This window comes from Lissotriton vulgaris, chromosome 6, assembly GCF_964263255.1.
Source record: "Lissotriton vulgaris chromosome 6, aLisVul1.2, whole genome shotgun sequence".
NCBI lineage: Eukaryota > Metazoa > Chordata > Amphibia > Caudata > Salamandridae > Lissotriton > Lissotriton vulgaris.
In genome coordinates, this window is record NC_141694.1 from 251,187,082 (window position 1) to 251,197,445 (window position 10,364).

The 10,364-nt window shown below is 43.4% G+C and overlaps 2 pseudogenes; both read left to right on the forward strand.

Annotated features, from left to right (window-relative positions):
- Positions 1–3,975: 3,975 nt before the first annotated feature.
- LOC147707087 (b(0,+)-type amino acid transporter 1 pseudogene) lies at positions 3,976–4,779 on the forward strand (annotated as a pseudogene).
- Positions 4,780–9,300: 4,521 nt separating this feature from the next.
- On the forward strand, positions 9,301–10,023 carry LOC147707088 (b(0,+)-type amino acid transporter 1 pseudogene; annotated as a pseudogene).
- The last annotated feature ends 341 nt before the right edge of the window (positions 10,024–10,364 follow it).

The following is a 10,364-nucleotide window of genomic DNA, read 5'->3' on the forward strand; positions in this document are numbered from 1 at the left end:
TGTTTCCCTTTCCTTTAAGCATGTGGGTTGGATCCGAATCCCCAGATGCCCATATGGTCGGCCATATTATGAAGAATAAGTTCGAACTACCCCACCAGCCAGCTCAGTAATATAAACACAAATAAGAGCACAAAATAAAAGATCAGAAATAGAAATAACGAATTATAAATAGAGGCAGTATGGTTTGCACAAGGTCATTGCTATGGGCGTTGTGCCATGTCTTAATTGAGATGCAGATGAAATGTTCGTTGGCTCTATTAGAGCTGTGGAGGAAACCATAAACCAACCACTTCTAAAGAATTCCCCCGAACAGTTGAAGATGCACTCAATAATGTCATGCGGAAAACAATGTCAGGGCAGTGATGGGGGGTGGGCTGGGCAGCGTGTTCTTTCTCAGAGCCTTCGTGCACAGCCATGCCCCCAGGTCCTCAATCCTTGCAGTGCAATGACCACGCTGTGCTGTGCTTTGATTTGTGATTGCAGGGTCTATTTGTCTAATTTGCCTTTTGGGCCTGCATCCCAGAATGTGACCTTGGAACTCTTGCTGTCTGTAACCAGTGCATGCCTGTAAATTCCACACTACCACTTCTGGGTCAGTTCCAAAGGGCATTGCAGATGGGTGCATGCTGATAGGTTACTTTTTAATGTTCAGAGACAGACTTTCTGTATCATTTACAAAGATGCTCAAGGGTCATTTTTCTGTCACTCTTCAGGGAAATATGCATTTATTCATGCTTCCTGTAACAAAGTGTAGGAAATGCTCCTTTTCTGCATTGTCACTTCTGATTGTTTGCCTTTTGCTGGACGCTATATTTTGCTAGCTCTCAACTTGGCAGTTTGAATTAAAATAGCACCGCAAGGCAGCTAGCAGCTCCAGCACCTTGAGACTCTCATCTTTATAAATACTGATTGATTGTTTTAGAACTATGAGCAATTTACTGCTGCTAACCAGGAATAATGTGCCTTGCTGCCCTTTCAAACATGATCAAATTGGCATATTTCTACTTGGTATATTTAACTTACCTATAAGTCCCTAGTATATGGTACAAGAGGTACACATGCATTCAAGTTAATTGTCACTACTAGAATGAAGCACCTATTGTGCCATCCAATACAGTGGTATTGCAAATATGGCTTAAGACCTACCAGTCTAGCCTGACTGTAGCAGTGCAAAATCTGCAATTTGGCATGTCAAAATACGCCATTTGACTGGTCAAATCCTTCCTTTAAAGTATTTAAATTCAACTCTATGTAGGCCTTATAGCACCTAAGGCAGGATGCATGGTATTTAAAAATAGAACATGTAGAAATGTAATGTTGGCATGTCCTTACAGTGACTAGCACCCAAAAACTATTTTTCACAGAGACAGGCCTATCTAGCCAATGAAGAAAACCAGAGTACAGATAAAATTCTAATACTGTAACACAGGAATTGGAATATCTAGAAAAGTCATTGAACAACTATTTTAGTAGTTATTAAAAATTCAATTCAATTGTGAAGTCAGATTTTTTTAATATATATTAAGGAAAAGTTACTTTTAGAAAGTTACAATTTCGCTGTCTGACGTTCTTAGTGGATAATATGCATTTGCTTTCCAACTTTTTCAAGCCAGTAATTAGCATTTGAATAGATGTGAATGAGGTGTAAATTTCCTTCAACTGCTAAACATTAAGTCACTGTGATTGACTCTTTTGAGCATCATGTTTTACCTTAGTGTCAAATCCTGCTGGAATTTCAAATCCTGCTTGACAGGTCTAAAGGGTTTACATATACCACTGAGGGTGTACTTGAAAGACAGGAACAGGATGCCAAGGCAATTATTGTGCATTGGCAGGGGTTTCCAGCAACCAGACAGTGGATACCCTGTCTGGTTACTGTAAACCCCTGCTTTTGTTCTACCACACAGCTGATTCTGGGTTTTCAGGGGTAGAGTGGCTCCTCCAAACTGGATTTAGGTGTGGAAGTACACTAGGATTACCATAGTACACTCCCAATGCACACGCCCAACCCTCATAGCCCACGTTTAGTGTGGCTGAAGATTTTGCTATCTTGAAATGCCGAAGTGAGCAGGGTTGGACCTGGCAACTTTTACCCCAATGGTTAGGGTGTGCCCTTGAGTCATTCTCACCGACTAGATTGTGCCGGGCTTAAATGTGGCATCTCCTGGCACCCACTTCAGGACACTTTTGGACCTGAGGAAAAACAGAAATGGACAGTACCTGCCATCTGTAACTTGAGAGGAGCCCTACAATACTATACCTGCTCCTTCTTATACCCAAGGCAAAGAAGTGGAGGCCAGCATCATAAGGCTGACCTCCTGTTCAAGCTACAGAGATTCAAAAACCTACAGGCCCTGCTGATCAATGACAACTGGGCTTGGACTGGTCCCATCTATTGGCCTCTACCTGTTACCCTGTGGGTCTCTAACTTCCTCCATTGACGTTCTGAGGGATTTTAAACCTGTTCTCCTATGGTGGAATTGAACTCAAAAGACAGAAGGTAAAACTGTTTACTAGAATATTTCTGGTTGGTGTATTTGACCTGCACTCCATCAGAGTCAGTGTCAAATTGCACCTACATTCTGGTCTACCATGACCATTGACTATCATTGGTACCTGTGTGCTTCTTTTGCTTTTCCTACTTACTTGAATATTTTAAAATTCACATCCTTGGTTCCCCTTATTGGATTTTGGTCATTTTGGTGTAATTTTGTTTATTAAATTTGACTATATTTTCCAATTCGGTTTGAGATGTTTATTGTTTGCATTTGGACGTTATTACATAAATACTATGCACATTACCCTAAATTAAGCCTGTCTGCTCTGCGCCATAGCTACCAGGGGGTTGAGCTCAGGTTAATTTAGTGACATTGAAGGTTCGCCCTGACATGCGATGTGATCATTTCTTGACAATGAAAGACACCCACCCCAAATAATAATCTAACGTCTTACACCAGGGCACTCTGTAAATCATGGGTGGACCTTCTAGGTTTTTTCTGGCTATACCTACTGCATGCTGTAGGCTATTACTCTTGCCCTTGGATGGACCTGTAAAGCATTTGTCACGGCTGCCTGTATCTAATGCACTCCTGTGGGATACTCATTTGTTGCTCATAGTTAGTCCCTAAAAGCATTGCCATGGTGGCATTTCCTCCCAATGCCTGTTGATTGCTTATCATCTCTTCTGGATAACTTCAAATCATTTACTATGTCTGGCTGTATGCAGTACATACCGCAAGCCACGCACCTGTCACTCAGGGAGAATAGAGCATCTGCCATAACCACCTATACACAGTGTATGTCATAGGATGCTGCTCTGTTGCTTGTCAATGGAATTCTGCATTATACATGATAACACACTGAATAAATGAAACACTAGGTCAGCACAAAAATACAACACAGCAAAACATCACCCACCAATATAACACACCAATAAAAAGACACATACACATCATACCATCATCGCAATAATATACAACTAAGTTGTTTTGTGCTGCCATTCTATGCTGTTTTTGTGTTTTGTAGATGTGTGTTGTCTTTTGTGTTGTACTGTGCTGTGGCTGTTGTTTTATGGCTTGTGTGATGGAGTGTTATGAGTTCTGTTTCCATTGGTTGTGTTTTGCTGTTGTCTTATGTGGTTGAGTTTTTGTTCGGTTGAGTTGTGGTTCTGTACATTCTGACTATGTGCATGGTCATAGTACATGGTTCTACCATTGTCAAAAATGTTGAGAGCCATCACTAGTTAGCACTGTTTTCACCCGTTTTAACACCAACACATGCACCAAATCACCTAGATATTGTTTTCTTTGCCTGGGAAGAAATATCCAGGGAAATATTACCACATACTTGCTCACTCAGAATCCTGCCTGAGACATGAAGGATAAATATAAAGTAAATATTTTATAGATTAACAGAGTTAATGTTTAGAAGGGGCCTCCATTTACGGTTGCACTCCTTCATTGTGTCAAATTGTTTATGTTGAGCAGGCCACAGACCGATTCAAAGCCAAGTGCAATCAAGACACAAGCAGAGGTTGAGAAGCCAAGCCCGGCTCACCCATCAGTCGCCATGGATGGAAAGCCAGAGATGCTGATGCTGAAAAGGGAGCTGGGTCTCTTCAGCGCGGGCTCTTTAATCGCAGGGACCATGATTGGCTCTGGCATTTTCATGTCGCCCCAGGGAGTGCTCTTCTACATGGGCAGCCTCGTCATTTGGGCTGCCTGCGGCTTCATGGCCATGCTTGGGGCCTTGTGTTATGCCGAACTTGGAACCACAATTAAGGAATCTGGAAATGAGTATATTTACCTGCTGAGGATATATGGTCCTTTGCCAGCCTTTTTGTACACATACATCAGCGTGTTCCTGTTGTCGCCCGCAGGTAACGCAGCTACTGCTCTGAGCTTTGCCCAGTATGTGGTAAACCCATTTTACCCAGGATGCGCTTCCCCGGAAGCTGTTGTCAAAATTACCGCCATTGCCTGCATTTTGTTTGTCGTCACTGTAAATTGTTCGGATGTGAAGGTGGCTACCTCGGTCATCAACATCCTCACTGCGGCTAAATGCGGGTCCCTCCTGGTCATTGCAGTGGGTGGCGTGGCACTACTTGTCAAGGGACACACAGGACATTTCCAGAATGCATTTCAAGGCACAGCAACAGGATTAGGGGCCATTGGAATCGCCTTTTACCAGGGGCATTGGCCGTACGGTGGATGGAACACTGCCAACTTTGTGACAGAAGAACTGAAGCGCCCTGAAGTAAGTGTAAATCTTTGCAGATAGGCGCTTCTTTGTGCGCCCTTTAGGAATCTTTATAACAATACCATAAATAACCAGATACAGCATTGTTTATTTTTCCACAGTGGTACACCACTAAAACGCCCTCTGCACGTGCATGGGTCTCACTCAATCCCGTGCCCAGAGCTGGAATCTTTTTGACTCAGCTCTTAGATGCCTCTGGGCTAGATGTATCAAGCCGTTTGCGATTCGCAAAGGCCGGAATTTGCAGAATTCCGGCGTTTGCGAATCGCAAACGGTCTTTTTGCATGTTTTGGCATGTAACAGTAATTCGCAAAATAAGGAATTGCAAAAACTTGCGATTCCTTATTTTGCTTAAACATTTCAGGAATCGCAATTTTGCGATTCCTTAAATGCTATGTATGTAGCATTTGGAATTGCGAATTTAGGTTAAGAAATAGCATATTACCACCAACATGTGGTTGGTGGTAATTTGCAAATTCTTTTAAAAATGCACAATTTGGCATTTGTGAAGGTGGCATGTGACGTACATACATGCCCATAGGGCATGTATGTGCGCCGTATGCACAAACATGTAAATTTCAGGGGTGCAGCAGGGTGTCCTTGAGACACCCCTGCACCCTTGAAATTATTCTCTATTTGCGATTAGCAAATTGCGAATCCCAAATTGAGAATTATTTCACAATCATTCCTATGATCCTCCTGGCCCATAGGAATGAATGGGAAATTATTCCTTAATTGCAAATTCGCAAATAAGGAAGATTAAGAAATCGCTAAAAAATAGCGATGTTCTACATACATCTCATTTTGCGATTTCTAAATAGCGATTCCTTAAAAATCGCTAGTTAGAAATCGCAAAAGGGTATGTTGATACATCTATGTTCCTTAGAGCGTTTAATACTGAACATTAGTGGAAAGATCTGTGGTCCGATTTACAAATAGAATCCTAACTCTGCATTCTAAGAAGTATTATTACTCAAGGAAGGCAGAGAATTAAAATGTTCCATTATTGACAAAACACAGTAGAGTGCCTAGAAAGCTCCGCCAGCGTATCTTCCCAGGTATCCTACTGTGTCATGAGAGTTCTTATAGCCACTCGTGGAAAAGCTTTTTTTTCTCTCAGTGGAAAAATATTTTTCCCCAGGCAGGAACCTCTTTCCTACCAACTACGGGGTTGCACCATTCTATTTCCCACCCTGGAAGGTGAGTTACTCCAGCACTTTGCTGAAATAAAATTCTGACTGCCCCAGGGTGGGAGATGTAACGTTGGAGTTTGTAACTCCTCACATATTTGTGAGCATTTACAAAATTGCAAGACAAAACATCCCTTGATCTGCCCACTCCATACTCCATGCGTGGGGCTTGCTACTGCATACATCTACACACTCAAGTCACAGGGGTATTAAGTACTAAAACCATTTACTCTTGGCTGCACAGCTACCTGGCATACAGTGGGTCATTTATCGCCGAGTCCAGAAGTCAAGTTAAAAGGGTGGCTGCATGAGATGTGAAATTTTACTTCAATTCAGTTGCATTTGGAAACATTACACTATGTTATTTCTGCCAATTGTTTGCATCCTGATTATTTTGACTTTAAGATTTCATACAAACCTAGATCAGGATATGTCAGGGACTGTCCTTGTGTCCCATACTAGAGCTGTTTGCACAGGCACCTCTATGTTATCCCCCTACACATACAGTGTATGGGTGAGTCCTCCACAAAGAGTGTTTGGTGCTTTTTCCGAATCAGTGCATAGTATTGTTTGTGAGAGGAAGGCGACGGGCTCCACCATTTGTGCCACTCTCCAGCGCTCACCATGGCTTCAGCTCGAGCGAATGCCACCTGTAAGCTACAGCAAATTAGGGGGACCTGATTATGAAGTTTGAAACTTAGTGGCTGCAGGTTATGTGCCAGTCGTGACCGGATAAGATAAGTGCGATGGAGTGGGGCGGGGCGGGGGGAGTCGACAGACGACGGAATATGTTTTTATTCAATTTGACCTATTCTGTCGTCTGTCGACTGCCCCCCCACCCTGCACCGCCGTGCCCCACCTCTTACCTGTGCCAGCCACCGCTGGTGTTTTACCTTACTAGGTATTAGGTTTCTGCAGGAGCAGACAAGCTGTTCATTGATAATCAATGAGACTGGAAGACGGATGTGGAGGTAATGAGCATTAATAATTCCTTGGGGTCACTCTGGACACTTCCCCCAATATGGCCCTGCCTACTGGCATGCATAAAGGGGGAGGTGCATCACCATGACAGCCTGTTCTCTTTTTTTCTGCGATGCACTCCAAATTTCCTGGTCTGGTTACTGTAAACCCCTGCATTTGTTCTACCACACAGCTGATTCTGGGTTTTTTGGAGTAGAGTGGCTCCTCCAAACTGGATTTAGATGTGGAAGTACACTAGGATTACCATAGCACACTCCCAATGCACACGCCCAGCCCTCAGAGCCCACGTTTAGTGTGGCTGAAGATTTTGCTATCTTGAAATGCCCAAGTGAGTAGTGTCGGACCTGGCAACTTTTACCCCATTGGTTAGGGTGTGCCCTGGAGTCATTCTCGCCGACTAGATTGTGCCGGGCATAAATGTGGCATCTCATGGCACCCACTTTAGGACACTTTTGGAGCTGAGGAAGAACAGAAATGGACAGTACCTGCCATCTGTGACTTGAGAGGAGTCCTACAATACTATACCTGCTCCTTCTTATACCCAAGGCAAAGAAGTGGAGGCCTGCATCATATGGCTGACCTCCTGTTGAAGCTACAGATATTCAAAAACCTACAATAGGCCCAGGCCCTGCTTATCAATGACAACTGGGCTTGGACTGGTCCCATCTATTGGCCTCTACCTGTTACCCTGTTATCCCTAACTTCCTCCATTGACGTTCTGAGGGATTTTAAACCTGTTCTCCTATGGTGGAATTGAACTCAAAAGACAGAAGGTAAAACTGTTTACTAGAATATTTCTGGTTGGTGTATTTGACCTGCACTCCATCAGAGTCAGTGTCAAATTGCACCTACATTCTGGTCTACCATGACCATTGACTATCATTGGTACCTGTGTGCTTCTTTGTGCTTTTCCTACTTACTTGAATATTTTAAAATTCACATCCTTGGTTCCCCTTATTGGATTTTGGTCATTTTGGTGTAATTTTGTTTATTAAATTTGACTATATTTTCTAATTCGGTTTGAGATGTTTATTGTTTGCATTTGGACATTATTACTGTTCTGGTGTTGCATAAATACTATGCACATTACCCTAAATTAAGCCTGTCTGCTCTGCGCCATAGCTACCAGGGGGTTGAGCTCAGGTTAATTTAGTGACATTGAAGGTTCGCCCTGACATGCGATGTGATCATTTCTTGACAATGAAAGACACCCACCCCAAATAATAATCTAAAGTCTTACACCAGGGCACTCTGTAAATCATGGGTGGACCTTCTAGGTTTTTTTTCTGGCTATACCTACTGCATGCTGTAGGCTATTACTCTTGACCTTGGATGGACCTGTAAAGCATTTGTCACGGCTGCCTGTATCTAATGCACTCCTGTGGGATACTCATTTGTTGCTCATAGTTAGTCCCTAAAAGCATTGCCATGGTGGCATTTCCTCCCTATGCCTGTTGATTGCTCGTCATCTCTTCTGGATAACTTCAAATCATTTGCTATGTCTGGCTGTATGCAGTACATACCGCAAGCCACGCACCTGTCACTCAGGGAGAATAGAGCATCTGCCATAACCACCTATACACAGTGTATGTCATAGGATGCTGCTCTGTTGCTTGTCAATGGAATTCTGCATTATACATAATAACACACTGAATAAATGAAACACTAGGTCAGCACAAAAACACAACACAACAAAACATCACCCACCAACATAACACACCAATAAAAAGGCACATACACATCATACCATCATCGCAATAATATACAACTCAGTTGTTTTGTGCTGCCATGTTTAGCTGCCATTCTATGCTGTTTTTGTGTTTTGTAGATGTTAGTTGTCTTTTGTGCTGTACTGTCCTGTGGCTGTTGTTTTATGGCTTGTGTGGTGGAGTGTTATGAGTTCTGTTTCCATTGGTTGTGTTTTGCTGTTGTCTTATGTGGTTGAGTTTTTGTTCGGTTGTGTTGTGGTTCTGTACATTCTGACTATGTGCATGGTCATAGTACATGGTGCTACCATTGTCAAAAATGTTGAGAGCCATCACTAGTTAACACTGTTTTCACCCGTTTTAACACCAACACATGCACCAAATCACCTAGATATTGTTTTCTTTGCCTGGGAAGAAATATCCAGGGAAATATTACCACATCCTTGCTCACTCAGAATCCTGCCTGAGACATGAAGGATAAATATAAAGTAAATATTTGATAGATTAACAGAGTTAATGTTTAGAAGGGGCCTCCATTTACGGTTGCACTCCTTCATTGTGTCAAATTGTTTATGTTGAGCAGGCCACAGACCGATTCAAAGCCAAGTGCAATCAAGACACAAGCAGAGGTTGAGAAGCCAAGCCAGGCTCACCTATCAGCCAACATGGATGGAAAGCCGGAGAAGCTGATGCTGAAAAGGGAGCTGGGTCTCCTCAGCGCTGGCTCTTTAATCGCAGGGACCATGATTGGCTCTGGCATCTTCATGTCGCCCCAGGGAGTGCTCTTCTACATGGGCAGCCTGGGGGGCAGCCTCGTCATTTGGGCTGCCTGCGGCTTCATGGCCATGCTCGGGGCCTTGTGTTATGCAGAACTTGGAGCCACCATAAAGGAATCTGGAAATCATTATATTTACCTACTGAGGATATACGGTCCTATGCCAGCCTTCATGTATACATACCTCGACGTGTTCCTGTTGTCACCCGCCAGTAAGGCAGCTGCCGCTTTGGCCTTTGGCCAGTATGTGATAGACCCGTTTTACCCAGGATGCACTTCCCCGGAAGCTGCGGTTAAAATAACCGCCATTGCCTGCATTTTGGTTGTAGTCACTGTAAATTGTTTGGATGTGAAGGTGGCTACCTCGGTCATCAACATCCTCACTGCGGCTAAATTCATGTCGCTCCTGGTCATTGCAGTGGGTGGCGTGGCACTACTTGTCAAGGGGCACACAGGACATTTCCAGAATGCATTTCAAGGCACAGCAACAGGATTAGGGGCAATCGGAATGGCCTTTTACCAGGGGCATTGGCCGTACGTTGGATGGAACATTGCCAACTTTGTGACAGAAGAACTGAAGCGCCCTGAAGTAAGTGTAAATCTTTGCAGATAGGCGCTTCTTTGTGCGCCCTTTAGGAACCTTCATAACAATACCAGAAATAACCAACTACAGCATTGTTTATTTTTCCACAGTGGTACACCACTAAAACGCCCTCTGCACGTGCATGGGTCTCACTCAATCCCGTGCCCAGAGCTGGAATCTTTTTGACTCAGCTCTTAGATGCCTCTGGGCCAGATGTATCAAGCCGTTTGCGATTCGCAAAGGCCGGAATTTGCTGAATTCCGGCGTTTGCGAATTGCAAACGGTCTTTTTGCATGTTTTGGCATGTAACAATAATTTGCAAAATAAGGAATTGCAAAAACTTGTGATTCCTTATTTTGCTTAAACATTTA